Source organism: Mastomys coucha, unplaced genomic scaffold, assembly GCF_008632895.1.
Source record: "Mastomys coucha isolate ucsf_1 unplaced genomic scaffold, UCSF_Mcou_1 pScaffold24, whole genome shotgun sequence".
Lineage (NCBI taxonomy): Eukaryota > Metazoa > Chordata > Mammalia > Rodentia > Muridae > Mastomys > Mastomys coucha.
The window spans coordinates 1,323,373-1,335,126 of NW_022196907.1; the positions used below are offsets into that span (position 1 = coordinate 1,323,373).

Below are 11,754 nucleotides of genomic sequence, written 5' to 3' on the forward strand. Positions count from 1 at the left end.
GTGTGTGTGTGTATGACATACGTGCCATATTGCCAGAGAAGTAGTTCATGGAAAACTTGCAGGAGGATGCTTGTTTCTCCTTCCTTGGAGATCCTGAAGATTGAACCCTGGCTATCAGGATTTGATAACCATCACCACCACCAGATAAGCCATTTTATCAGTCCTCAATCTTGTCTATATATTTTCTCTCACATTTTTGTTCCTCTTGTTAGGCTTTCTCTCTGACTTAATTTTTCCTCCACAAGAATCTAACTTCAAAGTTTTGTGTGTTCCTATAAAGTGATTGGATGGTTATAATAAGAGGAGTAATAAAGAAACTCACCTCTGTGGTCTGTAACTAGTTATTTCTCTTATTCAGACTGTGTTCTATAAGTCAAAACTAGCTCTGTTTAAATCCTTTGGGAGGCACACATGAATCTGCCAACAAACATTGCAATTCAAAATGAATTTCTGCAGGCAATGATAAGAATTCTGCTTTATCACAGTGTAATTGAGAAAATTCTGACAGGAACTCTGAAGATTAATAAGAAATATAAAATAGGATTGGACCAGGAGAGAATTAATATACTGCCTGGCACCTTTATCAATCTAAAATAACTGAAAACATGGGGAAAGCACCGATAAACACTAAGTAGGACATGATGCTTAGAACACTGGGGGAGTGGAAAAGTTCAATCATTAGGACCAACGACAGCAGAACATAAATGACCACCAACAAATACCTATCATCAGCCTATTATCTATATCTATCTCTATCTATATGTATTATCTATATGTATAGGTGTATTGATCACCTATTATCTATTTATCTATTATTTATCTATTTTCTGTCTATCTAATCTATGTATCTATGTATCTATGTATCTATGTATCTATGTATGTATGTATGTATGTATGTATGTATCTATCTATCAATCTATCTATCTATCTATCTATCTATCTATCTATCTATCTATCTATCTATCTATCTATCATCAGTCTTTTCCAAGAGTCTCATATGTTTCAGCTTGTTCTAGAATTTCCTGTGTATCTAAGGATAATTTTGAATTTTGCCTCTCCTGCCTTTTGAATGTTAGGGTTACAAACTTGCATCATCATGTTCTGTTCTTTATTTTTTGTTGTTGTTGCAGTGTTGGAGATCCATAGTCTTACGCATGCTAGTCAGGCACTTGACCAACTGTCACATCCCTGCCTCCATGTATAATTATCTAATTTACATTGCATTCTTATCTTGCAAATAACCTCTAAATTGTACTCAGTTTGGAGTACAGATTGTATATCATAGTAAATTTAGTCTTGGATAACCTTGAACTCAAAATCCTTTCTTTTCTTTTCTTTTCCTTTCTTTTCTTTTCTTTCCTTGTTTGTTTGTTTGTTTGTTTGTTTATTTTGTTTTTCAAGACAGGGTTTCTCTGCCTAGCTCCTGGCTCTCCTGGAACTCACTCTGTAAACCAGGCTGGCCTTGAACTCAGAAATCCACCTGCCTATGCCTCCCAAGTGCTGGGATTAAAGGAGTGCGACACCACTGCCGGCATCAGCTTTAGCATTTTTAATTGGGATGATAGCCATGTAACATCACACTGGACCCATGCAATGTCTTCTTTTTCACATTATTTTACTTTGATTTTGTAACACTATTATGCTAGAAGGTATTTCATTAAAACACATTCCATAGCTAAGTAAGTCCAAGATCATCATTCTTCATTTTAATTAAATATTCCATTATCACAACCCAATCAAATGTGTGTAAAATTACAACTTAGAAGAAGCATATGACCTCACCTGGGCAGCACAGGAGAGCTGTGGAGTAGTGTGTATGTCAGAGTGATCCCTCACTCCACCCCTAGCAGTACCTGGTGGCCTGAGCATGAGTACAGCCAGTCCTACCTCTTGCAGGCTGCCACAAGCAGGAGACCCAGCTCTGCTCCTCGCCTGGGCAAAATGGAAGAGCTGGCCCTGGTGTCATGGGGAATAGGAAAACTGGCAGACTGAATAACACAATCATCACCCAGGCTCAGAACTAGAGTCTTGAGTTGGCCAACCTCAACATCTACATTCTTTATCTATGAACTCCTGGAATGCATGAAGGAGCCCATCCTGTAGAACCAAAGCTGCAGGATCTTCAGAGTAACAACAGGATATCTGAGAAGAACTCCTATCAGGAGTTCCTGTACTGATAGTGTAACAGAAACCAGAGGGCTTGCGTCACATCAAGGGCAATTTCCAATGAACATTTGCAAGTAAATCTATTTGTGGCCGAAAGGGTATACTATGTGACACACCATGACACATTGTAGATTCCACGGTGAGATGATCATTTTATTTTTATTTTTAAATGTTTTTTCTCTGTTTCATTGTTTTACTTTTATTTATTTGGTGGAGGGGAGGTTGCAAGGGCCAAGGATGATATGGAGGGACATGGAGATAAGTGGGATTGGGGTGCATGCTATGAAATTCACAAACTGTCAATAAAAAGTTAAAAAAGTAAAAATAAAAGTGAGGAGGAGGAGGAGGAAACAGCAGCATAGGAGCAAATTTGTCAAAAGAAAAAGTTCAGTCAGAAAAAAATCATTGCCTTCCACAAGTAGTACTTCCCTGCCACTTTGCTAAGTGTCACAGGCACAAATGTGTTGAAGTGTGTTCTCTTTCGATATATCAACTGGCAGAAACAAATACTTGTGCTAACTATTTAATTTTCACATACAATTAATTCTATAAAACTCAACAAAGGAAAAGAAAAAGGCCAGTGAATTCCATGTACCTTTAGTGTGCTCTTCTTCAGAACAGGCCTCAGGCAACACTCCTGGCGGTGCCTTCTGGTATTTAAACTTTATCTTGGATATTATTGCATCCTAGTCATGAAGGTATGTTTATATTATTCGTCAAGCCTTATTACTTTTGAAGCATGAAAGATGCTCTAGGAGTTAAAATAACATTCTGTCTATAAAGGGATAGCCTGACTTAGAGCTAAGCTTTTCAGTTCCACTTAAGCTTCTGGTATTACTGCATCTTTGTAATGCAAATTTTTCCACTGCAGAAGATTTTTCTGGTTCTGGGAACTTTCATTGTAAGGAAAGTTTAAACTGCTCATGTGCAGTCATCTTGAATGGTTCTGCACAATATCTGGATACCTCAAAGCAGTAGTGAAATTAGCATGTCTCTGCCAAGTATCTATGTCATGATTTGCATCAGTCAATCAACTAGTGGCCTAAAACAGTGTGTGTTGACCTTCCTTGTCTCTCTTTGTCTTTCTCTTTCTTTCTTTTTCTAGCTGCATAGCATATATGTTTAATTTCTTTTCAGCACAAAACTTATGGAGAGACATGCCTACTAAAACTTACAAATCTGAAATAAAGAATACTTAGTTATCATTTCTTCAGAAAGGGAAACAATACCAAACATTGAATTGCTTCTGTATACTTTAGATTTTTTATTGTACTTTACTGAAATCTAACATGTAACTTTTGAATCTAAATTTTCATTTTATTTTATTGGGTATTGAGAACAATGGGTTCTCAGGTAAATATTCTGTTTAATGATAAACTTGGCAAAAGCTATGGGATGGAAGAAAGAAGGTCAAGTTTTAAAATAACAGAAAGGACAGCAAGCTCAACAGAACACTGAAAGACAAGGCCTGATGGACTGCTGGAAACCTCATCCCTCATCCTCCATCTAACAATTAGCTTTCTCCTGGGTGTGTGAATGGTACATATATTGACTATATAATCAGCAAAACTACAGTTTGCAATTATTGGTACTATAAGTATCCAGGGCCTATTCTTCCTAAAAGGGCAATTGTGATCTTTACTTTTGAGAGAACTCCAAATTCTGTGAGGTTCAAAGAGTACTGTAGACTATCCTTAATTATTAAAGACACGCAGACCAAAAACTGATATGAAATAAAGCTACAGAAAAGTCATCATAATGTCGAGTAGCAAAAATCTCTGTGAGGTTAGAATATTTGGAAGAGAAATGCAAAGACAATTTTCATGTGAGAGAGTGCCAGGACCCTTTTGGGGTGGAGATAGTGTGGGATTTGAGTAAGAATGGCTCCTATAGACTCATGTGTTTGCATACTTAACCCACTAGGGATGACATTATTAGGATACATTGCCTTGTAGGAATAGGTGTGGCCTTGGTGGAGAAAGTTGTTACTTTGAGGTGGCCTTTGAGGTCTCAGATGCTCAAGTTAGGCATAATGTGGCATTCATTGTGCTGCCTGTGAACCAAGATGTAAAACTCTCAGCTCCTTCTCTGGCAACATGTTTGTCTGCTTGGTGCCATGCTTTCCCCCCTTGATGATAATGGAAAAACAAAAACAAAAACAAAAACAAAAAATCAAAAAGCCTCTGAAATTTAAGCCAGCCTCAATCAACTAAATGTTGTTCTCGTTTTAAGAGTGGCTGCTGCCTTAGTGTCTCTTTATAGCAATAGAAACCCTAAGACAGACAGCATGTGGGAATTTTTCATGTGATGTTTGACACTGAAGAATGAGTTCAGTTCATACATTGGCTTAAATGAATGAGGACAGGGAAGGTGAAGGTCACAGAGAGATTGGATGGTATGTGAATGGCTGAGAGTAAGAAAGTGTCACAATGGAATTTTAAATTGAGTAATAGTTTCTTTAACTTCTAGTTGTAGGTCATTATATACACCTCTCACTTTCTGGCCCTAAATTTCCTTATTTGTAAAATACAGATTATTTTAGTTTTTTGGAACTATGGCAGCAGATTATTTCAAAGTTATAAGCAAATTGCATGATAGTTCTGCAGATTAGAATCAGAAAATCAATGTGTTGGATGAGTCTTGCTCTTCTGAAAGTTGCAGGAGGATTCACTCTGCCTCTTTCAGAGCTTCCAGTGTTGGCTGGCCATCTCTGGTTTTCCATGGATTGGAGCTGTACAGTTCCTCTTTTGTTGCTTGTACTGCCATGTGTCTGTACGTAAGTCTTCATACTGCCAAGTTCTTATAAAGGCATCAGTCATATTGGATAAGGATCTATTCTATACCAGTGTAGCAGATATAATTATTTTTATCTTCAGTGGCCTTATAAATTGTCAAAGAGATAATGGACTTATCTATTTTGAGATTTAGCCTATTGCAGAAATAGTACTTTCTAATAATTTTATTATGTTGTTAACTATTAAATAAGACCATGCCATATAATCTATGTGCTATACAGTATAGATTACCATGAAATTTTATCTCTCTTCAATTTTACTCTAGAGGGTTTCACCTATATACTTTCCTGAGATGAAAAGCTTCCCACAAACATTACATTTAAAGCACAAATATGAAATAGTATTACTTTTCCAGTTAAATGCATGAGAGATTATTGGTGTTGGTAAATGAATTTCAGTAATGAATTGTGGTATCCTGCTTGCTTATAAGGATACAATTAATGAGAGTAAATATTGATTGGATGGTTGCTATGCATTGAGTATGGCTATGAAGGATTTGAAAATTAACTGTCAAATGTCCATGTGACCTTGCCAGTTTTTACAGATGAGAAAGCTGAGATGCAGAGATAATAATTGCCCTATACAAGGTCAGATGAGAAGGAAGAGGCCAAGCATGATCCCAGGCAAATTTAGAGTGGTGTCAGACCGTGCTGTCACATGCTTCCTTATTTTTCATAGGCAGAAAGGAGACGAATATGTACAGACCTCTTTCTACTTGCTACTCTTAGTTGCCTGAATTCTTCCTGAAATTATAAAAAAAATTTCACCATACTTCAAGGGACAAACTACATGCTTAAATAAACTCACAGTGTCTCAACTCAGATGGTTACTTTTTACATCTGTAATCCATATATTTTAGAAAGATGAAGGGAACAAATTTTTCTAGTGTGTCTGCTTATCTAAAATTCATGTCAGGGCTGGAGAAATGTCTCAGCAGTTAAGAGCTCTGACCACTCTACCAGGGATCCTGAGTTCAATTCCCAGCAATCACATGGTGGCTCAAAACCATCTGATGCCCTCTTCTGGTGTGTCTGAAGAGAGCAACAGTGTACTCACATACATAAAATAAATAAAAATAAATCTTTTTAAAAAAATTCATGTGATGAGTTACCCTAATTCACATAGTTTATTATACAATCATAAAATAGGATAAAAACTCCCAGTTTTTAACTTTTAACTTTTCTTTAACCCAAAAAATTTACATTGAAAACATAAGACATCCAAAATCCTCTATGATGCTGGTAGTAATTTTCATAGGCTATGTGAAATGCAGGTTGTCATCAGGGGTTGAAGGTTACTTGTGCCTGGTTATTAACGAGAGCCTTCTATGCCCACCTTCTGTGCCTGCTGCTTGTTCTTTGGCGATTCAATAGCTACTTTGACCTCTGTAAGACATATGAAGGTGTGTGTAAGACATTTGTCACCTAACTGCTTGAGACTTGCACTTTATGTCTTGAAACTGAACATTTTAGGTCAGGAAAGCTGAGAAACAGGTAAGCTTTCTCTGTTACTGTTTCAGTGTGTGATAAATACTAACTGAATATTTGGAGAATATTAAATAGTAAATAAAAATATAAATATTAATAATTTAAAATAATTTTTTAGAGAAACATATGTTTGTCTAAACATATGTGTTTTAGAGAAACAGATTTTTTTTAGGAGCTCAAGGTTTTCTGATAAGCTTGCCTTGGTTTCTATATTGTTAATCTATTATAATTTTTATTTAAAATAAAACTAACAAACAAAATGCTTTCTGTAAAAAATTAAGGCATATTGTGACATGTCTAGTATATGAGTTTACCATTCAGTGAAGGCATACATATATTGAATAAGGACTTAGTTTATGCTTGTAGATTTCTCTGTTACTATATTCTTTAGGTACAATGAAATTATTAGAAATAATGTTTCTTTTATTAATCTATAAGGTTAGTTAGGATCCTCAAAATTTAAATGTGCTATATTTATAACTTCCTAGTGACATTTTACAAATATATTCCAAATGCATTTTCTAAGAATTAGCTTTAAGTACAGTAAACACAAACATTGTTAAATGGAATTCATTCTATTATTTACAAACAGTATTGTGAAAGTTAATACATGAAAATAGTTGATATATCAAGTACCAATTGTATCCAATATTGTTTAGCATATTATTTAATTTCAATCTAGGTTTCTACCCTGCCTTTGAACGTTTAGTTCCCAGATGAAAGACACATACAACCTTAAAATTTATAATAAGCTTTAATCAGCACAAGAACTGGGCAGATATCTATCCTCTATGCTTTGTCTATTTCTTAGGCAATATACCATTATATAATTTGCTTTTTCATCTGGGCTATCTAATTCCAATTAGCCAACCCACATTGCCATTATTTTAAGATTCTTACCCCATGGTGTCTTCTCCTCTATTCTCCTTCTTCTCCCCCCACCCCCACCTCATGGTTCTTCCCCAACTCCAAGCCCAGGAACCCTAAACCACACCTATGCCTCTTCTGCCCAGTTATTGGCTATCAGCATCTTTATTCACCAATCAGGGATAACTTGGGGTGCAAGTTCACATAGCTTCACTTGTGTCTACATGCAGTCTCAGGGAACAACCAGTATTTAGCATAACAAAAGACCAAACCTTAACAATTAATTTTTTGCTAATTAAAAAGGCTCTTTCTTTCTCTTATAATAACAAACAGCATACAGAATGAACAATTATGAAACCATTATGATGTTATTAGGTATGAGATACATTTAAAAAGTTCAGTTTGTTTTTGGCAACTTGGATAAGGTATTTTAGCATCTATTCTATCTTAATGAGTTTAGAGTTTTATATCTAAATCATATATTATCTTAACTTGTATTACCATAATAAAAACATCTTTTTAGATGTAGAGCATCTTCTTAAATACAAATCAACTAAAGTTTATTTGTGAAGCTATAACTATTTAGTCTGAACCCCTTCAGAGAACCAAAAAGGAACACGTATTATTAGAGTATACAGGAAGCCCAAGAATGCAGTTTCCAAAAATTAAGGAAATGACAGAGACAGCTGACTGCCTGGTCAGCCCCCAATATTCTTTATAATGTTGGAACATCTATCTTCAGCCTTTTGGCCCAGAATATCTGACAGACTTTATGTGAAACAGGAATTATAAAAGACTAGCTTACCATATGACTTGGCTGATCTTAGCCATCAACTATGTGTCCTTTTGAACAGAATTTTGCCTGCAGATAAAGTTAGGGTACTTTTTTTTTTTTTGACCAATGACTAGCTTGCCACAATTGAAGAAACTTCATATGTAGGTTATTAATGCGCATCATTGTCTTTGAAGTGGAATGGGGGTATTGTCATCTGGGTTGTTTCCAGTTTCTGGCTATTATAAATAAGGCTTCTATGAACATATTGGAACATGTGTCCTTATTATATATTGGAGCATCTTTTGGGTATATGCTCAGGAGTGGTATAGCTGGGTCCTCTGGTAGTACAATGTCCAATTTCTGGAGGAACCACCAAACTGATTTCCAGAGTGGTTGTACCAGCTTGCAATTCCACCAGCAATGAAGGAGTGTTCCTCTTTCTCCACATCCTCACCAGCATCTGCTGTCACCTGAGTTTTTGATCTTTGCCATTCTGACTAGTGTGAGGTGGAATCCCAGGATAGAGTTATTTTTCTATCCAGCCACCTTGCCGAAGTTGTTTATCAGCTGGAGGAGTATTTGGTATCTGTCTAGAAAATTGTCCATTTCATCCAGTTTTTCCAGTTGTGTTGTTTTATAGGCTTTTGTAGTAGGGTCTGATGTTTTTGTTTTTGTTTTTTAATTTCCTTAGTTTCTGTTGTTATATCTCCCTTTCATTTCTGATTTTGTTGATTTGGATACTTTCTCTATGCACTCTAGTTAGTCTGGCTAATGGTTTATCTATCTTGTTGATTTTCTCAAAGAACCAGCTCCTGATTTTGTTGATTCTTTGTATAGTTCTTTTTGTTTATATTTGGTTGATTTCAGCCCTGAATTTGACTGTTTCCTGCTGTCTACTCCTCTTGGGTATATTTGCTTCTTTTTGTTCTAGAACTGTCAGATATGCTGTTAAGCTGCTAATGTATGCTCTTTCCAGTTTCTTTTTGGAGGCACTCAGGGCTATGAGTTTTCCTTTAGGACTGCTTTCATTGTGTCCTATAAATTTCAGTATGTTGTACCTTCATTTTTATTAAATTCTAAAAAGTCTTTAATTTCTTTATTTCTTCCGGACCAAATTATCATTGAGTAGAGCTTTGTGCTTAATCTCTATGGAAAACTGCTGATATTGATATAATTAACATGCTCCTGTTACAGATGAGGACATTGTGGTTTTGAGATCACACATACCTTTTCCCATACAACAAAACCAGCAGATGGAGAAGCCAGAATTCAGATGTTGGATCAGAGCCTGAACTTTTAAATCATACATTACTCTATAACATACTTAAATTGTTTGCAAATTTCAATAACCTTAGGAGAGCTTATCTTTTTTTCCCCTGAAAACAAAACAAAACAAAACAAAACAAAACAAAAAACAGTGCTAAAGGAAGAAAACTGTTAGTTCCAACGTCAGAGACCTAAGATATGTGAGCAGGGAGCCTGAGTACTAGAAATTCATGAACCATATTTTCTCTATCGTTCAAGGCTTCTTCTTATGTCATGTAGTCTCTTACACAGTCAGAGTGTGAGCTGAGGTTAAAAAGAATGATGCCCATGACATAAGGTAGGGTAGGGCACACTGGTTGGTAAGGAGTTATGCCTCAATCAATCCAGTCTAAGGAGACTGCAGCCTAATTGCTTGGATGAGTGGATAAATGCCTTGGCATGCTATTAAATTAAACCTACTTGAAAGGGACTGAAGGATTTCTCAAGAAGTAGAGGTCTTAAAGTTGTACTCTTTGAAGCAATAGGACTTCTTTAAATATTTACTGAATATTTAGATACAGTAGGAATTATTTCTACATTCCATCAATACTTCAGAAGGGATCAAGAAATATAACTATAGTGCTCATAAGACTTATCCCCACTGGCCTTTTAAAGTCATTTTCATTCATAGAAACCCTTCAAAAACACATGGTAATGGATATATATGAATTTGTGCTGAGACTGCGGTAGTAACACCTGGAGAATCATCGACTGCTGACTTAGAAGGCAGGAGGACAAAAGGAGAGAGCCCTTGGAATTATGTGGCCTTACATGAGGAAGGTGAGGAGTGAGGGGAGATGACAGATGCAGAGTAGGTAGAAAAACAATGCTCTGGGGTAGGAAATGTACTCTCACCTACCTTTGTGTAATGTGAAAGGCTCAAGAGCAACGTTGTTTTGTGGTAATCGGTATCATTTCAAGATTTTCCTTTGGAGAAACCTGCAAAGGACTAGTTTTGGCAAAGAGTGCATTTGTGCACCAATACTTAGATATTTCGAGATACCTTTATGTGACTTTGGTTACATTGGTCTATCGGAGGAGAAAGTGTTAAGACTATCTGGGAATACAATATATAGGATAATATATGTGCACTATTGCTGTTATGTATTAATTTCTATATCTACTACATGCTCATAAGTGTCTTCATCTGAAAAATGTATTTAAAGTTTTTGTTTTGCTTTGCTTTAGTTTTTATACACACTGGAGATATAAATAATTAGCCATATTTTCATTTGGCTACTACCTGCCAGTTTGCTAGGCATTTAATATCTTTTCTCATTTAAACCCTATAGCTACCTTATCATTATTAGCATTTTGAAAATCAAGAGATCAAGTTAAGAGAGGTTAAGCTGCTCAAGGCTACAAAAAAAACAACCTAGACTGGAAAAGAATTTATCCTATTGGTAATAGTTACCATGCCATTTCAATTTCTTCAAATAATCTTTGTACATATGATTATGTTATTAACATTCTGGATATGCAGCAATAGAAATATTAACAATTATGAATAATGCAGGCATGATCATGCATGGGAAAGAGCATACTAATGACTAACATTTGACTATAAGTGTCACATACTACATATGCCTACATTCTCCACAGCAGCCAGCATCTTTCAAGGCTATAAATCAAACTAGGTCATTCTCTAATTAAAGTCTTCACAGACTCTTCAATTTTCACTAAAATTAAAGCTGAAACTTTGTATCGTGGGCTGGAAGGCTCAGTTTCTCTCACCAATTTTCTCCCACAGACCTTCTCTTCTGCCTTGTTTTGAAACACCAAGGTCTTTTTCCCCAGGAAAAAAAAATGTATAACTACAAGATAGGGATGTGCCTGGCTTTATTGCCTTCTAGAAATTTTCTTCACTTTGCAAAACTATTCTTGACACTTTAATGACTCAGTATCAACAGCATAGATTTTATTATAGTTCTTCAATTCCTGAAAATATTTAAAACTCTCTCTAGTAGTTTCAAATATGAAACTACATTGTGGATGCAATCTTTTCTATTGAAGATCTGCAATTAATTTATTATCTAAGTATAAATAGGTCAGATATGGTGTTATTAGCCCTCTCTTTTTCTTTTTCCTTTATTCCTATGAAAATGAGACATTTCACTCTTCATATTAATTCTAGTATTTATTCTAGATGCTACCCACTCCCAATTGATTTGTGGTACCCTGTCCCCCATTCCAGGAACTTATAAAATACTAGTCCTTTATGAGTAGGATAATTTGGAACAGGATAATCAACATTCTAGTGTTTTATCTTAGTTTATAAATTACCTAGTTTTGATTTAGTTCTCAACATCTGAAGGAAAGGAAAGGAATATTGAATCTCTACTCCTTGTGCGTCACTTAG

At 35.6% G+C, this 11,754-nt stretch overlaps 1 protein-coding gene across 12 annotated transcripts in view; it reads right to left on the minus strand.

The window, feature by feature from the left end:
• Nucleotides 1–11,754, minus strand: part of Gria4 (glutamate ionotropic receptor AMPA type subunit 4) — a 345,773-nt gene that overhangs the window by 163,820 nt on the left and 170,199 nt on the right. The window lies entirely within an intron of this gene.